The sequence below is a fragment of the Mastomys coucha genome, unplaced genomic scaffold (genome assembly GCF_008632895.1).
Source record: "Mastomys coucha isolate ucsf_1 unplaced genomic scaffold, UCSF_Mcou_1 pScaffold8, whole genome shotgun sequence".
In the NCBI taxonomy this organism is placed as follows: domain Eukaryota; kingdom Metazoa; phylum Chordata; class Mammalia; order Rodentia; family Muridae; genus Mastomys; species Mastomys coucha.
The window spans coordinates 33,051,109-33,074,104 of NW_022196914.1; the positions used below are offsets into that span (position 1 = coordinate 33,051,109).

General features: G+C 41.7%; 2 long non-coding RNA genes across 3 annotated transcripts; one reads left to right on the forward strand and one right to left on the reverse strand.

The window, feature by feature from the left end:
- Positions 1 to 1,049: 1,049 nt before the first annotated feature.
- LOC116083602 lies at positions 1,050 to 11,046 on the reverse strand. Its single transcript, XR_004115792.1, has 3 exons — positions 10,918 to 11,046; positions 3,511 to 3,595; positions 1,050 to 1,226 (listed from the first exon to the last, which is right to left on the reverse strand). It is a non-coding gene; the product is annotated as an uncharacterized LOC116083602 (long non-coding RNA).
- Positions 11,047 to 11,524: 478 nt separating this feature from the next.
- Positions 11,525 to 13,037, forward strand: LOC116083600. Of its 2 annotated transcripts, none has more exons than XR_004115791.1 (2): positions 11,525 to 11,778; positions 12,573 to 13,037. It is a non-coding gene; the product is annotated as an uncharacterized LOC116083600 (long non-coding RNA). The 2 variants fall into 2 exon arrangements; XR_004115790.1 differs by having other exon boundaries at positions 12,765 to 13,037.
- The last annotated feature ends 9,959 nt before the right edge of the window (positions 13,038 to 22,996 follow it).

Here is a 22,996-nt window from a genome sequence, read left to right on the forward strand (position 1 = left end):
ATGGGCATAGTGAGGAGCCAAGCACAAGCTGTGTCTTCAACACTTGGCATCACTTTCCCTCAAGCACCAGCCAGTTGACTTGCCTCTCCATACATCTCCAAAGCATGAACCCTCAGAGCATCTTATCACCAACTGGGAGTACATTATCACCAACTGGGAGTCTTGAAGAGCAGGACCCATTTCTCTCCCTTTGCATCAGGCTTACTATGTGATTTGATTTCACCAACATAATGTAGGTCTCAGTGTTGTAGCAATTCTGAGCCACAAAGAACTATGGGTATTTTCTCTTATTCTTTTTTGGAACACATTTGTCCTGGCATAAGAACATTTCCAGACTGGCATGCTGGAGACAAAGCACTGGCAATAAACCTAGAACCCAGGCCTTGAGCTGTACCTATCAAAACTAGACAACTGTCAGTTAACTAGAGCTAACTAGCACCATGATTCAGAGCAGAGCATGATTCACTGCAGGCAACTGAGCTCTGATGAATGCTCTCGAGTCTGGAGATGTTTGTTACGTCATGAGTAGCTGACACACTGTTACCAATGTCATGATACATAGCACTCATTGTAATATATTGGATGAAGATAGGAAATGAGCTTAGTTGGTGGAATGTTTACCTATGGTACACAGAGCTCCAAGTTTGGTCCCTATACTGTGTATATCAGGCATGAAAGCACACACGCCTCACCATATCACTCAGGAAATGGAGGCAGGAAGGTCAGTGGTAATAAGACTCCCTAGAACTATATAGTAGGTTTGAGGCTAGCCTAGGCTATATGGGACCCTAGGATGCTCTTTTTATTTATTCAACTAATTCACATAAAATTTCTGCCAAGAGAATAACAGTTCTTAATGTGGGCCTCTTTTATCCCAGAAGATTATTATTTTCTTTGCAGAATATTCATGCAAATTGATTATGAATCCAAAGCCTGTTATTCTAAAGTTCCATAAAAATAATTTTCTTTAAATTTTGCCTTAGTAAATCTATGATTTTTAAATAACATTTCACCTCCCATCCAGAAAAAGTTGAGAAGTATCCTAATGTTCTCTTTTCTATTGGCATCTAGGTAGCTCCCATCTTCACTCTTCACCTCACAGGAATAGGCAGTAAGTAAACAGGAGGTCCTATATCCTTCCCACAAGAAGACTTACCGGCCACCATGATGACATTTGTCAAGAAGCTCCAAATTTCTTACACAAGATAGATCCACTGACCACATCACTAAAAATAGATGCACAGAAATCACATGAGATTATAGAAAGACCATCAGTGGCCTGTGCCACTGGAGCATTATGGAAAAGACCATCAGCAACATAAGCCAGGGGGATATTGTGAACTAGGGCAAGAGGAATACACTGCACATATATTATAAAACCACAAGTCTGGTCCTCCTTACAGAGGATGTGGCACTAGAGAGATACTTATGGATGCTGTACAGTCATTATGGAAGGAAGTTTGGCATGCTTTTTCAATTGAAAGTATGTCATGCAATCCCATCATCTTGGTATCTGTCCAAAGGAGGGTAAAGCTCATGTGCATATGTGTAGATGTCCAGTCCAAACGATGTTCGTGTGCACATGTGTAGATGTCCATAGCTTTAAATTCCTCCTGGACGGGCATGAAAGTGACTCCATGAAAATTTGGGACATTGACACAATTTTCTGGTCAATGGATGGAATTTGGAAATATTATATCGAGTGAGGTAAGTCTGACACAGAAAGATCTCTCTCTCTCTCTCTCTCTCTCTCTCTCTCTCTCTCTCTCTCTCTCTCTCTCTCTCTCCTTCTCTCTCTCTCTGTTTTGTGGTCCCAACCACAAAATCTTCAGATATGAGTGTATGACCTGTAGTAGCTGTAGACACCAAGAATGTAAAAAGGGGGAGTACTAAAAGGGAACTTGCAGGATACAGGAAAACCTGGGGCTGGAGTTGGAACTAGAAAGGGGGTAGGATAATAGAGAAGAGAGGTAGGGAATGGGGATAATTAACACTAAGGATGTTTTAAAACCACATAGGAAATCTTTCTGTTTTATATTTATCCCAAATTACATTTTACATATAATACAATACATATAATGTACATAATATACACAATATATAATAAATATAAATATGTGTATATACACATATGCCATATATGCATATATATATGTATATATATGTACATATATATATACATATATATATGTGTGTGTGTGTGTGTGTGTGAATCCCTTCTGGTGATAATGTTCATGCAAACACCATAGCCTTTGAACAAAAATCCCAGGAAACTCATGAGAAATAGTGCTTTGAGCTGTTGGTCAGAGGAGTCTGACTCCCAAACTAATATAAGATATTGTTATTGTCCTTGGCTAAATCCCAGAAAATTGAAGGTAATCCTTATGGTAATCAAATGAAGGTAAATCCTTAATGCTGAAGACAGCATGTACTTGCCACACAGGACTTGAAGGAACTGAACTGGGTCTGTCCTAGTAGCCCCTTCCCTGGGGAATATTTCTCATAGTATCAGAGGGAACTACAAAAATCTTCCCAGGGAGACAAGCAATGATAGTCCTAACCTGCTGTGATAGCTTTGAACCAGAGCAATGACCAGCACAGCAAGTTAGGACACTCATGTCTTGGTAGCCATCAACAGCTGTCTCATTGGACATAATGTCCTCTCAACAGGATAGAAACCATGCCTGCTATTACTATCTGAGCCACCTACCTGTGACCAGTGAGATCATTGATCCTTTGCCTGCTACAACAGTCTGAGCCAATGGCTAGTGAGGTCATATATCTTAGAGGAGAGCCTATTACAATCACTTTCCTGACATAACCAATATAAATTCTAACTGAATTCTAAGAGGCATCATTACATTTACAGGTAAGTATAGCTCTCACCCCTCACCAAAAAATGTTTATTCTGAGGCATATGCAGACCAACTGATTAACTCCAGAGAACAACAATGTAGGGAACCCCAACTGATACATTTTCAACACAACCCGTATGCATAAGGCTCAGGAAACAGCTCAGAGAAGGGATTAGAAAGAAAATAAGAGACAGAGAAATCTTAACAACAGATCACCCAAAGACCTGAACAATGGCAACACTACATGCCAGTGCTGAAGGAGCAAGTTTCATAGGGCCCCAACCCTGGAGAAGGAGCTACAGGAAATTAATGACCACTTAGAGACAGAGAATTAATCTTTTCCAGGCATAAGCATGCTAGGTAGCATGCTATTAGAAGTATAAAATGAACCAGCAGGTTGTATTTATTTACATGCCTGTGTGCATGCGTGAATATGTATGTGGGTTTGTATGTCTCTGTGTGTGTGTCAGTGTGTCTCTGTCTCTGTGTGTGTAGATTCATGTACATGTATGCATAATGACATTTGTGTTGATATCTCAGATATAGAACACTATGCATGTGAGTTATAAACACCAATAGCAGGTATAGTTATCCTTCACTGTGTCCCTTGTGTCTTCTGGCCAGAGCACTGCCTAAATGCACCAGCCAAACTCACATCTCCTGGAAGTGAAGACAGGCACATAGTTCACTGATCATCCTCCCATGTCTTCAGAGTGGCCAGACAGGAGACAAAGTTTGGTCTGCAGAGGAGAAAGTGACAAGTCACACACCCTGGGCCTCTCTTCCAGGAAACCATCACACATTACTCCCCTCTGGAGTCATCCACCTGTTCTCATTCATTTCCTTAATCATATCAGAATCTGAATTTATTTATGTATTTATTTTCAATGTGTACATATGTTTATGCCTGTGGGGAACAGGGGACAACCTGAAGTGTCATTCCCTGGCCTGGAATCTTGTCATCCAGAAGATGCTGACTGGCCAATGAACCCTGTGACCCACCAGTGTACATCTCTCCAGTGCTGGCATCACACGTGAACAGGCTACCACATCCTGTACTTTTATATGGTCTCCTGGAATAGAAATGAAGTTCTAGTGCTAGCAAGGCGGTTCTGTACTGACTAAGCTGTCTCTTGGCCCCAAGTTTGAATAAATGTCTGCTTTCCTTCCCATGTGTTTATTATTCCTTTTCTGAACTTCACTATAACTTCCTTACAGCTAGTCCAAATGTCTGAGCAGTTCTGGACCCAGTTGTACAGACATGTAGATTCTAGTCCCTTAAGAAGCATTTTTGCAAGGTAATCACTTCTACATCACTATGCCAAGACTTACCCTGGGCAGGTCTCTAGAGGAATTCCATATTTTCATTGACCCTAGGGTTGTAAGTACTGTCTAGACACTTCTAGGCATGAGCCCAAAGCAAAGGAGAACCTCACAGAGCAAGCCAATGTGCTAGTCCCAAGGCAATTCTGGATCTGATACCTGGGTCTGAATTGGACCTGACACATCTCAGTGTGATTGACAGCAAAGGTCAAACACTCTTCGAATTTTTTAAGAACAGGACCCAGCTGGGCCCAATCTCCATCGAGCAGCTATAGACCAAAGGCCTTGGTTACTGGGCTGCTGGTGCAGTTGTTTACATGCTGTGATTTTTTGCATGGTTCTTTTCAACACTCTCCAGCTTAGCAATTTGTCTCAGCTTTAAGCAGGTGTTTGTTATGACCAGGAACACAGGAACGAGCTGGTCTTTCTAGTGTGCTGGCTGAGCAAATGAATGTTGCCTACAAACTTTCCCCAGGCTATATGATGACTACCCAACCTGCTTCCAGCTACTCTAATCTAGCTCAGGGACACTCAGGCACATGAAAGCCTTTTTAGCTCCTACCTCACACTTTTTAATTGATATATTCTGCTCACTACAGACTCCCTGTGTGTTTGATGCAACGGTTTGATTATGCACAGGCATGAGTCTATTGGGGCTAGATAAATGAGCACAAAATCAAGGGGAGGAAAGACTTGGAAATGTAATATAGACGGGTGTGCACTCATGGGCTCACCTTTTATTTGGAAGGTTGAACTGATGGAAAAATGAACAGCTCCACATTGAAGACAAAGGAGAATAACGAGGTTTATTAATGTCACAGATAGTGATCCTGCATGTGTGCATGCAATGCACACGCACACACACACATTTGATATCAATTTGTAAATCACCGATTATCAAGTATTTGTATTTCAAATCACTACACATATACAAACACACACACGCACACACACACACACACACACACACATATGCTGATTTGGAGTTAAGTTCCAATAACAACTGGGAGAGCTATAGGTTCTTCTCCTTGGATTTGCCCATGATGTGGGTCTACAGATGTCTCTAAACAGTGCAAGGAGCACTTTAGCTTGAGGGACTGTGCTCCTGGGCAGTGTATGTTTTGTACACTGATTTTACCACACTATACATCTATCCTATCAAAAGGAATCAGCTCCTCATTCTTCATTTCCCTGACTCTGCACCTATGCTGTGGAAGGAGGATTGATGCCCTCTTGGTTGGGTGTTAAGGCACTCATCCATATTAGGAAATGATGTACAGAATGGTAAACAGGATAGAGATGACCAAGTTCTTGTGCCTCAGGGAAGGGGCCATCAAACATCATCTATCCACAGAGCTTGATCCAGCCCTTGTTACTGGACCCTGTTCACATCTCAGGATCTATGCACTGTCTCCAGGACTTCAGGGCCCATGTCTCCATTTTGTTTCTTCACACTGGAAACGAAAATACCAAACAACAGCTATGGACTAGATCTTATAAAATACATGGTAAGAAAATGTAATATTTTTTTAAGAAGTTATATGTTAGATAGAATTCTTTTCTTTTGTAAGATTACTTGTTTTTATTTTATGTGTATGGGTGTTTTGCCAATGTGTATGTGTGTGTGTGTGTGTGTGTGTGTGTGTGTGTGTGTGTGTGTGTGTGTGAGTGTATGTGTGTGTCTGGTACCTAAGGAGGTCAGGCATCTGGGCACCTGAAACTGGAGTTACAGAGGCTTGTGAGCTACCATATGTGTGGAGTAGAACACTGGTCCTTTGGAAAGAGCAACAGGTACTCCTAGCTGCTTGTTCATCTCCCCAGCCCCTTGAATTTCTTTCTTTTAAAAATAAGAGATACCATTTGCTTGCCTGTGCCAGCTTGCTTCCTTCTCTGAGAAGAGTTTAATAAGAGTTCCAGAGATCAGCTAAGCCACAGACCACTTGGCTGTAGGAAGACCAAAGTTGCAAATTTGGACCACAAGTTTCCACGTGTTTTCTCATTTAGCTTCCTATTCCTTGGCTATCTTACTGAGATCCAGTTAAATCTGATGTGTTCAGAAGTCAACAAGATGAGAAATTTTACTTAGTCACAATCCTTAAACTTACCAAGAACTTTAAAATGTCTTTGAACCCTATTTAAATGATGTTTCAGAAATATAAGAAAATGCATCACTTCTAGGGTCAAGTTTGACATGACTGATAACACAAGTCCTGTGTGACACCCATTCTGTACAGTACTGCTTATCTTTACAGGATACCAATCATACATGACCATAGAGCACATGCCTGGCATCCACAGTCCCAGACAAGTTCATCCATTTTCTAGGTATTTGGCCTTTTAAAGAGGTCATAACATGATTCTTTAGGGCAGCTGGCTTTAATTTCTATCACATGGCACTAAATTCAAGAAGGAAACCTGTGGGAAATAGCAGTGGTTTGTGTTTGTTGTTTATGTGTCTCCCCTGATCTTTATGAAATCCATAGATTAGTTGTTTGGTTGTTTGGTTGTTTGTTTGTTTGTTTGTTTGTTTTGGTTGTTTGGTTGATTGGTTGTTTGGTTGTTTGGTTGGTTACTTGGTTGGTTTGGGATGTGTGTATGTGTATGTGTGTATGACTCTGTACTCTGTTTTGGAAGCTGAGGGTCTAAGAGAAGTCAGCTGCTGGCCTACATGTTTCACATGGGTATTGGAGATTGAATTTAGGTTCCGTTGATTGCATGCAAGCACTCAACCAACTGAGATATCTCTGGAGCCCTGGTGAGATCTTTGGAAGTTCCAAGTCTGACTATGCTGTTCCAGGAGGAACTTGTTGGGTCTGGGAGATAAAACACTGGGAGTGTATGTCCGTATGTGTGTATATGTTTATGTGTATGTGTATATGTGTGTATGTCTGTATGTGTGTATATGTGTGTGTGGGTATGTGTGTCCCTGTATGTGTGTTCATGTGTATGTATGTGTGTGTGTCTCAGTATGGAAGCCTGAAATTTGTGGTTGATGTTAAGCATTCTTCCTCTCACTCTGCACCCTTATTTCTTGAGACAAGATCTCTCACTACACCAGAAGCTCAGTCAAATGACTTTAAGAATCAACTTGTTTCTAGGCTGGGTATATGAGCCAGGGTTCTCTAAAGTCACAGAACTTATGGAATGTCTCTCTATATTGATGGAATTTGTTGTGATGACTTACAGACTGTAGTCCAGCTAACCCAACACTGGGCAACCGTGGACGGAAAGAATCTAGTAGTTCTAGATTCAAGAACCTAGTAGTTGCTTAGTCCCACAAGGCTACTTGATTCCACTGGTCTTCTGTATAAGATAGAATCCTAAAGAAGTAGGTTCTCATAGATGTGCTGGCAAGTAAGTGCAAGCAGGCAAAGAAGAGAGTCTTCCATCTTCCGATGTCCTTATGTAGGTCTCCAGCAGAAGGTGTGGCCCAGATTACAAGTGTGTACCACCATGCCTGGATCTGGGACTTGCTTTGTTCCAGGTTGTCCTTGAACTCAGAGATCCCTTTCCTTCAGTCTCCTGGGATTAAAGACATGTAATACCTTGCCTGGGTCTAAGCTTTTTGTGGCCACTATGCCTAAGATCTCCATACCAAGATCCAGGTCAGAAACTTGGGTCTTCCAGCATCAAGATCTGGATCACAGGTGTGCCCTCCAATTCTGGATTGTAGTTCATTCCAGATATAGTCAAGTTGTCAACCAGGAATAGCCATTACACTGGGTTAAAAGCATATGCTGTCATGTTCTGTTGTGTCTGTGTGTGTCTGGGGGACCAGGGGGTTCATGGTTACATAGCGGGTGCTTCACTAAGTCATAGTTCCTGCCCTGAAACAAATCCTTAGGACTGGGGTGATCACTGATCACTAAGATACAAGGTCCATGAAATTACAAAGCCCCTCAATTAATAGATAGGTTCTTTGTAAGTAGTCATATCTCGAAAGTGCCCCTTATAGGTGGCAGGAGAATATTAACACAGTGGGTTTGGGGGTGTGGTTCAGATGAAGGGCATACATGTCTTAGTTAGGGTTTCCATTGCTGTGACAGACACCATGACCAAGGCAACTCTTATAATGGCAACATTTAATTGGGGCTGGCTTACAGGTTCAGAGGTTCAGTCCATTACCACCAAGGCAGAAACCTGGCAGCATTCAGGCAGGCATGGTGCAGGAGGATCTGAGAGTTCTACATCTTCAACTGAAGACTGCTAGCTTCAGAATATTGGTTGAGGGTTTTAAAGCCCACACCCACAGTGATGCACCTACTTCAAGGGGGCCACACCTTCTAATAGTGCTACTCGCTGAACCAAGCATATGCAAACCTTAACAATGCATATAGCTGGAAATGGGAAGTGGGGTAAAGAGAATGAATGAGAGCATGCTGGTTTGCAAAGGTATTTATCACCAGTTCCCTTCTTCTAAGGAAGACACAGACTCCTCTCATACAACAATAACCCTATCACCCATCTTCTATAACACCAGGCCCCACCAGAAAACACTTCATATCCTGATATAATAGAGTCCCTGGTGCAAAGTTTGGCAAATTAAGGGCTGGGGTAGCTGTGTAAAGAATATTTCAACACAGAGCAGAGGCAGTTGCTCTGTAGACAGAACTCCTGCAGTTTAGCCCCAAGAACTCTCTCTGTCAAGTGTTTGCTTGCCTGACTTCACCTAACAAGGGTGAGACAGTGATGTCACTATAGAAGAACCTGTTGTAATGTTGTAATGATTATGGCAGCCATGTTGTAATGTTCCAGAGAGAGGGGCTGACTCTGAAGCTTCCTTGGAGGTGGCTTTGTAAATAAGCCATGTTCTTTAATGACTGTAATGAATGCTTCTTGGTGCACAGGGTGATGAGGCCTAGGGTGGAGAACTCAGGGCTTTCCACTAGGTCGGCCTGCCTGAGGGCTCCCAGAACTTGTTCTCAGTATCCATAACAGCTGCCCTGGAATTCCATGTACAAAGTGCGCAATGGGCAGCCACATTTGCCTGAAAGAGTAGGCTCCTTCCCTCAATGGCCTTCAGGCTTGTGGGCAAAAGGTACAGGCCAACTGCATAGCGCTCTGAGTGACTCTGGTAAATTAAGTATTGTCTCTTCACCTGTCCCAAAATACAGAAGAGACAAGTCCTAGGATAGGGTGCTGTTCCAGCACTGGTATGAAAATGGAGTCTTCATGTCTTGACAGCCCCTTCCACAACAAGGCCCAACTCTGGGCTAGAACATTGAAGGTCCACAGCCTGGATTAGGAGTGGTGGTCCCTCATATGGGTGCAAACTCTTGGCAGAGCCAGCACTAATGTGAGACTCTGAAAAAGCACAAGGAAGTAAGTGTGGGTGTCTTGTGTGGAAGAAGGACTCTGCTGTCTGTTTAATTACTTTATCGATGTTTCTTAGAGTAAACGGTGATAGGAGCTAAATATGGACATGCCCAGGGCTTCTCTTGCATCTGTCACTGCGCTGTCCCGGCTGAAGGAGGCAAGCAGCTATGATGTGCATGGGAAGATAGACTCTGCTCATATGTCTTTTACCTCTCGATGGCTCCTATTTTAAAGGTCAAATACCCAGGGCTGAAATGCTGACAGCAATCAACAAGCAAAAAGCAACAAATAACGTCTTTGACACAAGGGAGGAAGCAGTTGAACCCGTGTCACACCATGTCCCCATCGGAGTGGCACCAGGCAGCAGCCGTTAACAGCTGTTATATAAACACGATGGAATGCTCTCACTCTCTGCTCCATGCAGTGGAAAAAGGCAGGTCATTAGCCACTGGGGATGCCCGGTACCCATGCAGCTCTCCAGCTGCGGTGCAAGTGTGTTTGAATAAAACCTTAGCCCTCATAACAGGAAGCTTGACAGAGTGTTAACAGTCCTCAGCTCCAGGCTGAGCTGTTAACCAACAAAGTCGTCATTAACTGCTGGTAATAAGTACGTTTTGGGGGATTATTGCTTAATTACGAATGAGAGAGCCAAGGCTGGGCCTCCGACAAAGAAGTAGTTTGCTTGGAAGCTGTTTAACCACAGCCTTCTTTGTCATAGTCTGTCTCTACCACTGGAAGCTCTAGAAGGTTCTGGAAGAATTGCACCATAGTCAGACACTTCACACAACCCCAGTTTGTTTTAAGCCCCCCACTTCGTGGGCATTAAACAATATTGCTACAGGTAGCAGGTGAGATCTCAGAACTGTTGATTCATTAGAAACAGAAGTGGGTCACTATGGTGGAGAGATTCTGCATCCCAAGCACAGTCAGAAAACATCCCTTCACATACAAGTGACATTTACACACACTTACACATACATGCACATACACAGATACTTATATCTACATGCATTCTCACACACATGTGTACACATTCATATTATATACTCATTCACCTGTATCACCTATATATCATGGTGAGAATTTCAGTGGTATCTCAGGACTCTGAATATTAAGATTCATTTTCTTTTTTTTTTTCAGAGTTGGAAAGGATCCTTTCTTTTTTTATATTAGATATTTTCTTTATTTATATTTCAAATGATATCTCCTCTCCTGGTTACCCCTCTGAAAAAATATCAAAGACAAAAATGAAAACAAAAACAAAAAGCTAACACTCTTTCCTCCCCTCTCCCCCTGCTCACCAACCCACCCACTCATGCTTACTGGCCCTGGCATTCCCCTGCACTGGGGCATAGAATCTTCACAGGCCCAAGGGCTTCTCTTCCCATTGATGACTGACTAGGCCATTCTTTGCTATACGTACATTGCTGGAGCCACAAGGCCCATCCTGTGCACTCTCTGGCATGTCCTCATGTGGAGAGGGCAGATGTTAAAGGTCACTGAGGCTCAAACCATGCTGAGAACAACACTGTTGTTTCCCCTGAGATATATACCTTAGACTTATCTTCCCTGTGAGCTTTGGCGTGAGGCACCTGTTCCATCGCATTGTGATGACACTCATGCCTCTGCTACAGCCTTCTATGGAAGTCCTTGGGCAAGGACCCTCTGTCTACATGGGAACAGGAGGGGGCTTGTCTGAACTTCAGTGAATCAGCAGTTTAACTCACAGCCATTCAGCTACTCCGCTGACTTGAGGATTTTAATGAACCTGCCTGGCAGAGTCAGTGTCATAAGAAAAAAAAAATGGCCAGAAGGCATGTATAAATTTCTGTCCATAAAAATATAATTAACTACTTAGTTATTTGGTAATTCATGTGTATTATTTATAGATTTTTGCCTATGTTAGGGCTTGAACCCAGTGCTTTGCAAGTGCTGGCGAAGGGCTCACCCACTGAACACTACAGCAGCCCAGCAGCATGCGTATCACATTCTTGAGTCTTCACTCTGATTTTCTTTGTGGTTCTTGTAACCTTGTGATCTTTCTTTTTTCTGAGATACCACTGCATGGAGGAGGAATGTTGAGGACTGTTGAGGTTCCCAGCGTCTCATGAAGAGAGATAAACTTGTAAATAAACAAGGATCGTGTTGTAGAAAAGAATTTCGTCAAGTTCTACCCACCACTACCTCCTCCCTGCCCCTCCCACCAGCCTGGCCTCAAAGTGTCTCTCAGAACAGTACAGAGGTGGACCTTCTGCAGGAATTGTGGGAGGTATGAGTCCTAAGGGTAAGGAAGTTCCACACATTTCTCTTCAAATAGAAGTAAATTAGGGTCCTACCCCTAAGTAAAGGAGACCCTAAGGGGGTGATCCCTCGATAGTCCCCTGTGATTTCACTGTTCTGGGAAGAACCTATGCAGGTCTAGTATACACTTAGGGTACTGCTGCCTTAGACTCCACTTGGGGACAGCCTGAGGCTCTGTAGAATAAATGTTGGGTTGCTGGTGCTTGGATAGAGGCTGCCTAGAAGAGGCCTGGTGGGAACACTGTAGTCTAGAAGCTTCATCATAGGGATGTGAGGGGCCGGCCATTCTGCTCATGAACCTCTGGCCACAAGTCTGCAGATGTATCAGTGCAGGTAGGCTAGGCAGGTGCTAGTGGACAAGTGTGTGACCAGACAAGAGAGCATGGCATATTCTCAGGCCCCCAGTCTCCTCCTGTGATCTTCCACAGTACATCCACTATTAAAAGATAGTCTCTTATAAGCAAAACAAAACAAAAAAACAAGGTAGTGTCTTGGGGCTGTCAGGCTCCCTAGGGCCTGAAGAGTGGAAAGAGGGGCTGGATGTTGTGAAGGGAAGCCACAGCCTCACTGCAGGACAGCCTGGAAACACTTAGGAGACTCTGGCTTCCATCAGCGGACAGGTGGAGGCTGGGGGTAAGACAGTAAAGAAACTGATGTCTTTTGGCTCGTTCAATTGAATTGCTCATGTGGTTACAGCCTTTGACCTCGCTGTGCAGGACCTCTGAGTTTCTGTGTCCTTAGCATGACTTTCTAAATCTGTGTCTGGTCTCTTCTTAGAATATGAAAGGCATCGCTGGCATTCTTATCCATCCCCACCCCTTGTTTGTAAGAAGCTACGAATGCGGATTTAGGGGAAACTTTTGCAGACACGTTTGTCCTTGCCAGAATTAAATTAAAGCAATATTAAAAATGCCTTTGAACATGTTGCAAAATTTTGAAAGAATATTTATAAACTGTGCTTGAGAACAGACACTCCTCTGTCGTCCCGTGAACATCATGCAGGATTCATCTGGCAACAGGACAGCTTAAAGCACACAGCACCTCTGAGAGGCTGAACCCCACCCTGCTGCCTGCCAACGGGGCCCCATGAAAGGACCTTCAAGAAGATGGAACTTCAAGCAGATGGACAAGCAGGGGAGACAAGCAGAGTGCCAACAATTGCTCCTCAATACCACTGACTCACTCACTCCCATAGCAATACTTAAGTATCAATATTGAGGTTGAGTAAACATGTAAAACCTCCCTCAGAGATCCTGTAATTGTTTTCTCTCTTCCCTTCTTCCTCCTCATCTCTTCTCTTTTATCTCCCTCTCCCATTTAGGCCTGGGCTGGACACAGTAATGCCATAGGTTTTTGTAGTTACAAGACTGTCTTAAGTCAACTTCTTACTTCTTAGTGTAGGTTCACAGAAAATTTAAGTTCAGGAATGAGCAACAAGCTTCTCACAACAGATAAGTATTAGGTCCCAGAGCACACAATGCAACAAGTAAAACCAAGCTATAAATCTTCCCATCACCTACCTGCCCATCATCTATTTACCTGTCCATATATCATCTACCTATTACCTACTGGTGTATTATCTATCTTTCAGTCTACCTAGACTACAATCTATCTTTTCATCTGTCTATGTATCATCTATCTCTCAATCTATCATCTATCTACCTATATATTGATCATTTAGCTAGCTAGCTATTTATGTATATATCATCTAACATCAATTATTTATCTCCTTATCATCTATCTCTCTATCATCATCTATTATGTATCTATGCATCTATCATCTCTATCATCTACTTATCATCTATCTCCCTAGCTATTATCTGTCTACCTATGTTATCTATCTATCTATCTATCTATCTATCTATCTATCTATCTATCCATTCATCCATTTATGTGTCTATGTGTCATCTATTATCTATTCACTATCTATCCATCACATATCTACTCATATATTTATGCCTTTTGCTGTCTATAATCATGTACCTATATTTCTCCATCCATCAACTATCATCATCTACCTGTATCCTTCCATTATCATTCTATCATGTATTATCTATCATCTACTTATATGTCCATCACCTACCTATCTATAACTCATCTACCCATTACCTATCATCTATCTATATATCACTTAATAATCTACATATCTTTCTATCCTCCATCTATACACATACACACATATATGCATGCCTACACATATATAGATATTGCAGCCCCACCCACACTACACATGTATGCTGAGACAGTAAGACATTTGCAGATTGGAGAAGAGTCACATTGACACAGAAGTCTCATAGATATTCCTTATGTCTGTCCTTTCTTTCTGATGTCTTTCTTTTGCATTATAAACAGGGGTGTCTATGTATCATAGTCATTTAATTTTCATCTTTGGACCTACTTATCCTCTGTGGCCATGGGAGAAGTCCCTAGTGAGCCTCTTGTTTGCACAAAATTAAAATCTTTCACAACATCCTTCACCTTTACCACAGTGGTCTTCAGATAGTTGCCCATGAGCAGAGTAGAGTTGCTCTTTCCAGCCCTCTGTGCCCTTCCTGGTGCTGTAGGATGAGAGGTAGACTGAGTTTGTGTCTGTATGGTGACACCAGGGATAATCTGAGTATTAAAGTCACATGTGGGGGATGTGACAAAGCTTCCTTGTCACAGGCAAAAACTAGAATCTTTGGCTTTCAAAGGAAAGCTACATTATCTGTAAAAAACGAAATGTTTCACATTTATACATGTAGCAGAGCTACTCTATTTCCAAAAGAGAATTATCAGTGTTAGCACTTTTTGATTTAATGTTTGTTAATGCTCTTCAACAAGACAATTCTTAGCAATAAACCACATGGTGGTGGTCTTGTATACAGCAAGAGAAAAGTGCATCCACTGACACTGCTCTCTGACTGAGCGGAAGAGGAATGCTACTGAATACTTTATGATCTCTTAAATTCAATAACATTATGCCTTCTATAATTATAATTTGTCATAGGATTTTAGATTGTAATGTTGAATTAATAAAATCACAAACTGATACAGAAATTGAGGTTATATAGTCATAGAATGTTTAAAAACATTGATATTTTTGGCAGATGAATAAACAGAAAAATTAGCCCTTAGATATTTGACAATTCTGTTCCCAGCTTAATATTTTTTTCTTATTCTAGAGAGGTTCAGACAGGAATGTAATGGAATATAATCATGTATTTACATATATTTGATATTGCTTCAACTTATCCACTTCAGTTATTTTAACATTTTTTCATACATTTTGATCATGTGTTCACTTTCCTTAACTCTATTTTAAGATCTTGCCTACTTACCTACCAACCCAATTTTATGTTCTCCCTCTCCCTCCCTCTCCCTCCCTCCCTTCCTTTCTCCCTCCCTCTCTCCCTTCCTCCTTATTTCCCTTTCTCCCTCCTCTCATAGACTATAATTAATAAAACCAGTAAGGAAAAAATACTCAAAATAAATAAAAATTAAACTTAAGCCCTAACCCCTACATGTATTCAAAATTGAGTTAGTTTTGTATTAGCCAACTCCTGAGCATAGGGCCTGCCTTGGACTGTAGCTGATATACCCAGTGACACTCTGTTGGAGGAAACTGATTTTCCCCTTCCTAGAAGATATGAAGTGCAAATACTGTCCTGGTCAGGGGTCTACTTTGTGTCTACTTATCAGTCCCAATACTGGGGTTTTATTGGTTTATTTATTTATTTATTGTCCATCTTAGGCATCTTATGTGTGCTGTCACATTCTCTGTAGGTTCATACGTGCATCAGCCCTGCTGTGTCTACAGTATGTTGTTTCCTTAGAATCATCCCCAACTTCCTTTTGGGTCTCATAATCTTCCTGCCTCCTCTTCGACATGGACCCCTGAGATTGAGTGGAGAAGTTTGTGGGACACATCCCATCTAAGACTTAGTGTTCCAAAGTCTCTCACTCTCTGCGCATTGTCAGTTGTGGTTCTGCATGTTAATTCCTATATACTATAAGAAGACTCTGTTTTGATGTGGGTTGAGAGATGCTCTGCTCTATGGGTATAGCAGTGAGTTCTTAGGAGTTGTTTTATTGCTATGCTCCTTTAACATACTAGTAGGATTTCCCCTTGTTCCATGACCTGCCTCAGGTTCATGGCCACTTTAGCAGCTTGTACAATTTCAATACTTCGGTTTCTTTTTATATGTTCTAAACTTTAAAAATTTTCTGACAAGAGAACATACACTCCACCACCCCAGAGGGAGGATTGACCCTAGAGAACTCAAATTCTGAATAAGCTGTCTCTTTCTTAAAGGACCTGGTTGAAAAATTGTTTTACACATAAATATCAGACAGTATCTGAGGAGAAACCCCAGTTGCCCAGGTCTGTTTTGACAGCAAACACATTGGGACTGTTTGGCTTGTGCCACAGAGGTAGAAGAAAATTTGGTTCAGTACCAGCTTCTATGTGACAGTTCATAGCCTCCTTCACATAGGGTATTTGTACCACTTGATATCCAAATACTCAGAAAATTGACTTATAGTCACCATCCCATGTTTTCCTTAGAGACACCACCCATATCATGGGACTTGAGGTAGAGATTCCTGCCATTTCCTGCATGTCCAACTGATGGTCAGTTTATATGTACTTGGCTTAAACTATAGTCACTTACACAAAGGGAAGCTCAATTGAGGGACTATCCCCTTCAACCTGACCTGCGGGGGCATATCTCTTGAGCGATTTCTGAATTGATGTTTGATGTAGTGGGAGGTGCTATCTTTAGGCAGTTGGGCTAGATGAAAAAAGCAGCTGCCAAGTAAGTAACAGCTTTCCTTCATGGTCTCTGCCTCAGTTCCTGCCCTGGCTTTCCTTGATGGGCTGTAGCCTATAAGCTAAACCAAGTCCTTTTACCTCTAAGTTGTTCATGGTGTTCATCACAGCAAGAGAAAGCAACCTGGAATACTTACCTTCGTGTTTCAGGCCTCCTGTCGTCACCATGAGGTCCACAGAGTTATCTCAGCTCCTGATATGCCTACGCACAGGTGGCAGGGTCTCCTCCCATCTCCACGGGTGAATTGGAGTCTTCTCCTTTTCTTCTTGCTTCTCGTGAATATCACTGTATCCTCTCCTCATCTGCCTCCTTCCCAGATGCATTACTTTTTCCTTTGGAAGCCACACCCTTGTGGTCAGGCTGCTATTCCCGCTGCATCTGGCCTCAGTCAGTCCCACTTAGACCGATGTGGTCTTTAGTCAGGATTTACTTCTCCTACCTAGCCTGCCCTCCAAGGTCCTCTCTCCTATACCATCACCTCTAAACTGACTCTGACTGATGGGCCCATTGAATAAACAGAGAAACACAGGGATGCTCGGCAGCAAACACTGACAACACAAATGGACTAGGTGGGTTAAAAAGGAAATGCAGGAAATCTGAAGGATATGACAGGGAAGAGGGAAGTAGAATTAAGAGTAGACGGAATGGAAGGATATCTAATCAAAATGGATTTCATGCATGTATGAAATTGTCAAATAATTAAACATATCCTTTTTGAAGTGTCTGTTGACAGTTTGATACATGGACGGACTACACTGCTACTGTTGTCACCTTTCCTGTCCCCTCTCCCTGCCAGCTGTGTTACCTGCCTCCTCTTCCTGACAAGTTCATTTTTACAGTCGTGTCATCTTTAATTATAATCTAAGGTGTTAATACCATTATGAACATTTCTAACACAGTACATTTGATGCCTCTTCTGTTGACTTTTATTCTTTCTCTGCAGTTGTGATTGCCAATGCAGAGGATGCTCTCTCAAAAGACTTGAGTGCTTGAAGTGTTTCAAATGTATTTTTTATTACTTTTAGTATGGTTTTGAAACAGTCCCATGTAGTCCAGGCTAGCCTTCAGCTCTTCATGTCTCTGAGGAAGCTCTTGAGCTTATTATAATCCTCCTGTCTCTGCCTCTTGAGTTCTAGGATTTTTGACATGGAATGTACCATCATGCTTAGGTTATGCTGTGCTGAGGTTCTAGTATTTCAAACATGCTAAGCAAACCCTTTCCTAACTGAGAAGCTTCCCAGTTCCTTGATTTTTTTATTGTTATTAATTTCTTATATAATATATATATATATATATATATATATATATGTATACATGAGAGTCCAAGTAACCACTGGACTGATGAAGCTGATGTGTATGTGTAATATTTTCGTATTATATATTCTTATTTCATACAACATGTACCAACCAGTTTCCACTCCTTCCAATCCTTCCAGCTCCCCACAACCTCATCTCTCCCCCAGATCCAGTCATCCTCCTTTTCTTCTTTAGAAAAGATCAGGTTTTAAAGAGATGACAGCCAAACTGGACAAAACAAGATACAAGGCCCTCATACCAAGGCCAAGCAAGGCAACACTAGGGAAGGAATAGTCCCAAGGGCAGGCAAAAGAGTCAGTAAAACACCAAAATTAAAAACTATTTTAAATTGCCTCAAGAAAAATTATATCAGTTTTATACTATTCAAAAGGTTTCACATTAAAAGAATCTATCAACAAAGTGTTGGTTTTGTTCAAATCTTCCCCTCCCCCCAAAATAAAAGCAAATAATTTTAGTAACTTCTCCTAATGCTGTAGCAGCTCCTAGATGTCATCCTACCTACAAAACACCCTAAGTGTGTGCAGTTCCACTACTCTTTTTGGCAACAGAAGCTCTGACACCAAGGACTTAGGCTGTCTCTTATTATCATTTGTCCCCTTCCCATGACAAAGCAGCCTCTCACCAGAGGAACAGTTTGATCTTCCTTTACTCAATTCTGCATGTGTTCAACTCTGGTTCCATTAAGGTGGAGAGGGTAGTATTAACAACTGATAATACTATTAAGACATAGTTGATAAGCACCTCTTACAGTGCAATTAATCAGTGCTCTCTAGAAGAATAGAAATATCGGTGTGAATATACACTAAAAGGGCATTTGTTAGATCTACTTACATGATAGTCTAGGTAATCAATAATCACTGCCTCACACTGAATTCAGAAGCTGAGAACACCGAAGCTACTCAGGTCACAAGACTGAGTGTCTCAGCAGTTCCAGTTTGCTACTGAAGATCTGGAGGTATCCTGGGGAGCCACTTGTCATCAGCCCATGTGGGAAGGCTGAAGAATAGGGGTTCTTAAGTCATCCAGACAAGGCAACACCAGTAACATCCGCACCTGGGTAGCAGCATATGAACAAATCTAGAAACAGCAAGAGAGGAGCAGTCAGTAAACTAAAACCTTCTGGGACGAACTCTCCTCATTCAATTCATTCATCATATGTAGGATTCTTAGTATTTAATCCATCAATTTAAATTATTCAAAACAATACAAAAGCTTACTGTAAACGGGAGTCATCAAAGAGAAACAGACCCATTAACCCCACCCCCAAAATAGATAACCTAAATATTATATTTCTCTCCAGGTTTATAAATGGTGAAATTAGCATTTAAAAATTGACTTACAATTTAATGACATGAGTAATATTCTGTATGTTAAAGTTTACTGAAGGACCAAACAGAGAAGCTGGCTCTCAGGAGTGTGCCTAAAACCTCTAGGAGAAATATATTGAAAGAGGGATATTCTAGGTTGCTTTCTCTGTGTGTGACAAAGCACTCCAATCAAAAGCAACTTAAGGAAGCAGTGTTTTGTTTGGCTTACACTTTGAGGTCATAGTCCATCATCAGGACATGAAGTCACGGCAGGAACCTAGAGTCAGGAATCATAGAGAAATGCTGCATCCTGGCTTTCTGACTCTTGGCTAGCTAGCTTCCTTATACAATACATAATCACCAACCATACTTCTGCACTTATTAAGATAATCACTCAATCTCTCACAGACATGTCCATAGGCCAATGTGTTCAAGGCAACTCCCCCATCAAGTCTTTCCTCTAGTGAATGCTGAGGGAACCGTGTTGACTAGAAGAGGTCAGAAGCTAAAGTGCTAAAATATGGATGCTTAAATGAACCAGACTCGGGTCAACATATAAGAGACATTGTAATGTTATAGAAAGTGAGGTCTTTGAGGATGGTTAGACCATGAGGACTCCACCCTCATGGCAGAATTAACAACTTTAACTGAGGTTTGGGGCAGATGTCTATTTCTCTTTGCTTTTCTGTCTTCCACCAAGTGATGATGTACCTAGAGAACCTGGCCAAAGCTAGAGATATTGTTTAATGGATAAGAGCACTTCCTGCTCTTGTAGTAAACCTGGTTTTGGTTCTTAGCTCTAACATGGTATCTTACAGCCATCTGTAACTCCAAGTCCAGGTAGTCTGATGCCCTCTTCTTTCCTCTACAAACACCTGGTACACGCCATATATGTGCATATATATGTGGGCAAATACAGTCACAAAACTAAAATAAAAATAGAGAGACAGAAGCAATCTTGATGTCCTACCACAGAAGAATGGAGACAGAAACTGGCGTTCATTTACACAATGGAATATTACTCAGCTATTAAGAATGAGGACATCCTGAGTTTTGTAGACAAATGGATGGAACTAAAAAATATCATCCTGAGTGAGGTAACTAAGACCCAAAAGGACGTGCATGATATGTACTCACTAATAAGTGGATATTATCCAAAAATATAAAAATAAAAAGTAAATAAAAATAAAAAAGTACAGAATACCCAAGATACAGTCCACAGAACTCCAAAAGATTAACAAGATGAAGTGCCCAAGTGAAGATACCTTAGTCCCACTTGGGAGAGAGAAGAAAGCAATCACAAGTCGAGAGGGACAGAAGGACCTGGGAGTGAAAGTGGATAGGAGGGGTGAGTTAGGGGAAGAGGGGAACCTGATCTGGTATTGGGTGAGTAAAAAGTACTGAAGCACTGACGGTCATCAAAAAGAATGAAAACAGGCAACCTCGGAAAATAGGAGGTTAGGGGGACTCTCCAGAATGCATGAGAGACCTGGGAGGTAAGAGACTCTCAGGACTCAAAGGAAGGGATCTTAGATGAAATGCCCTGACAGTAGGAAGAGGGAACTTATAGAGGCCACCTCCAGCAGGAAGACAGGGCATCAAGTGAGGGATGGGGTTGCCATTCCACAGTCACATCTCTGACCCATAATTATTCCTGTCTGAAAGAATTACAGGAATGGAAATGGAGAGAAGCCTGAGGAAAAGAAGGTCCAGTGATATGACCAATTGGAATCCAGCTCAAGAGGAGATCCCAAGGCCTCACAGTATTACTGAGGGTATGGAGCACTCATAAAAAGGGACCTATCATGACTGCTTCCCAAAAGACCCAACAAGCATCTGAAAGAGTCAGATGCAGATATTTGTACCCAACCAATGGAAAGAAGCAGCTGACCCCTGTTGTTGAATTAGGGAAGGCTGAAAGAAGCTGAGGGGCAGGACAATCCTATAGGAGGACCAACAGTCTCAATTAATCTGGAGCCCCAGGATCTCTCAAACACTGGATCACCAAACAGACAGCATACACCAGCTGATATGAGGCTCCCAATACACATACAATAGAGGACTTCCAGGTCTGTGTTCATTCAGAGATGATGCAGATGCATCTAACCCTCAAGATGATGGAGGCCCCAGGGAGTTTAGAGGTCAGGTGGGGTGGGGGGCTTGGGGACATCCAAGTGGAGACAGCAGGTTGGGAGGAGGCGTGGGATGTGGAACAGTCAGTGGGTGAATTGGGAGCAGGGGATGGGGACTGGAATATGAAGTGTTAAAAATAAATTAATTTATATTTTTTTAAAAAAAGAAAAGAAATAGCATGGGATATGGAAACACTTAAAGTTGCCCTTCATCCCAACCATGGCTGCAGACCTCTATGGCTATGAGCTGCAGGATACCCTACTGGGCTGTATATGTGGACTCAGTCACTTAGGACTGGTTTAAATGTCTGCATCTTGCAAAAGATTTGACAATCTCAACGAGCCAACAATAAGTCCATATTCAGTTCACTACTATCTCAACTGATTTAAAATAGTTTATTTGTACACAAACTTTCAGTTTCACACAGCCAAAATCCTCTGGAAATGCTCAGAACTTTCACAGGTTGGAAGTCAGTTTGAGTGCCATTTCCATGAATATTCCCTAGTTCTATCTCTCAGTTTAAAATTCGGTTTCTTTTAGTTTTCCTGATGTCACCTCTGCACATTGCATAGTCCAGGCCTTAGCATCTCTTTTCTTTTTTTATTTAATTCATTGAATATTCACTGTAGAAGGAACCGGTTTTCACAATTCTATATCTTCAAGTGTATCATGTCCTTTGGACATATATACTCTCTGTATTTTCTCCTGTCCCTTCTCTACTCCCACTTATCCCCTTCCTCATCCCAGATAATCTATTTCTATTATTTCATGTATGTATAAAAATCTGCCATGCAGCTAGCTATGACCCATCCTTCATTATCTATCACCTATCTATCATCTACAAACATTTATCTATTGCCTATCTGCCATCTATCGAGCACTTATCTCCACCTTTCTTTTATCTATAAATTATTTATCTGCCTAAGAATCATCTACATTCTACATATGAGAATATTTGATATTTCTCTTCCTGTGTCTCACTTATTTCACCTACCATGATAATCTTCAATCCCATTCAATTTCATTTCCTGGACAAAAACATAATATAATTTCACTCTGTTTTATGGCCAAATACAGGTCCGTTGTGTATACATCCTTTTATCCATTCATTTTCTGATGGGCACCCACATATCAATTCCATGCAGTGGCCTGGGGAATAGCACAGTAATGAACATGGATGAACATGTGTCTTTGTAGTTCACTAACTGGGATTCCCAAGGTGGGTTCCCAGAAGTGGTATAGATGGAACACACCACACGGTAGCTCTATTTTTAGTTTTGAGGAATCTTCTCACTGATTTGCACAGTGGGTGTACAAGTTTAGATTCCCACCAGCAGTATGTAAGACTTCTTTTTCTACCATCCAAGTAAGCACTGGTCAGCTTCCTCCTTGTGGTAACCATTCTGACAGAGGTGAGGCAGACCTGTAGTGCAGGTTTGATTTGTGTTTCTGTCATTGCTGAGGAAGCTGCACAGGGATTGGTTACCCATCTACATTCATCTCCCGAGAACTGTTTGTTCCTTAGTCTATTAACTGACTGGATGATGAGTTATTTATGTTAGAGTTCTGGCTTCTTTATAGATTCTATATATTAATCCTCTCTAAGAAGTACCACTGGCATATACTCTTCCCC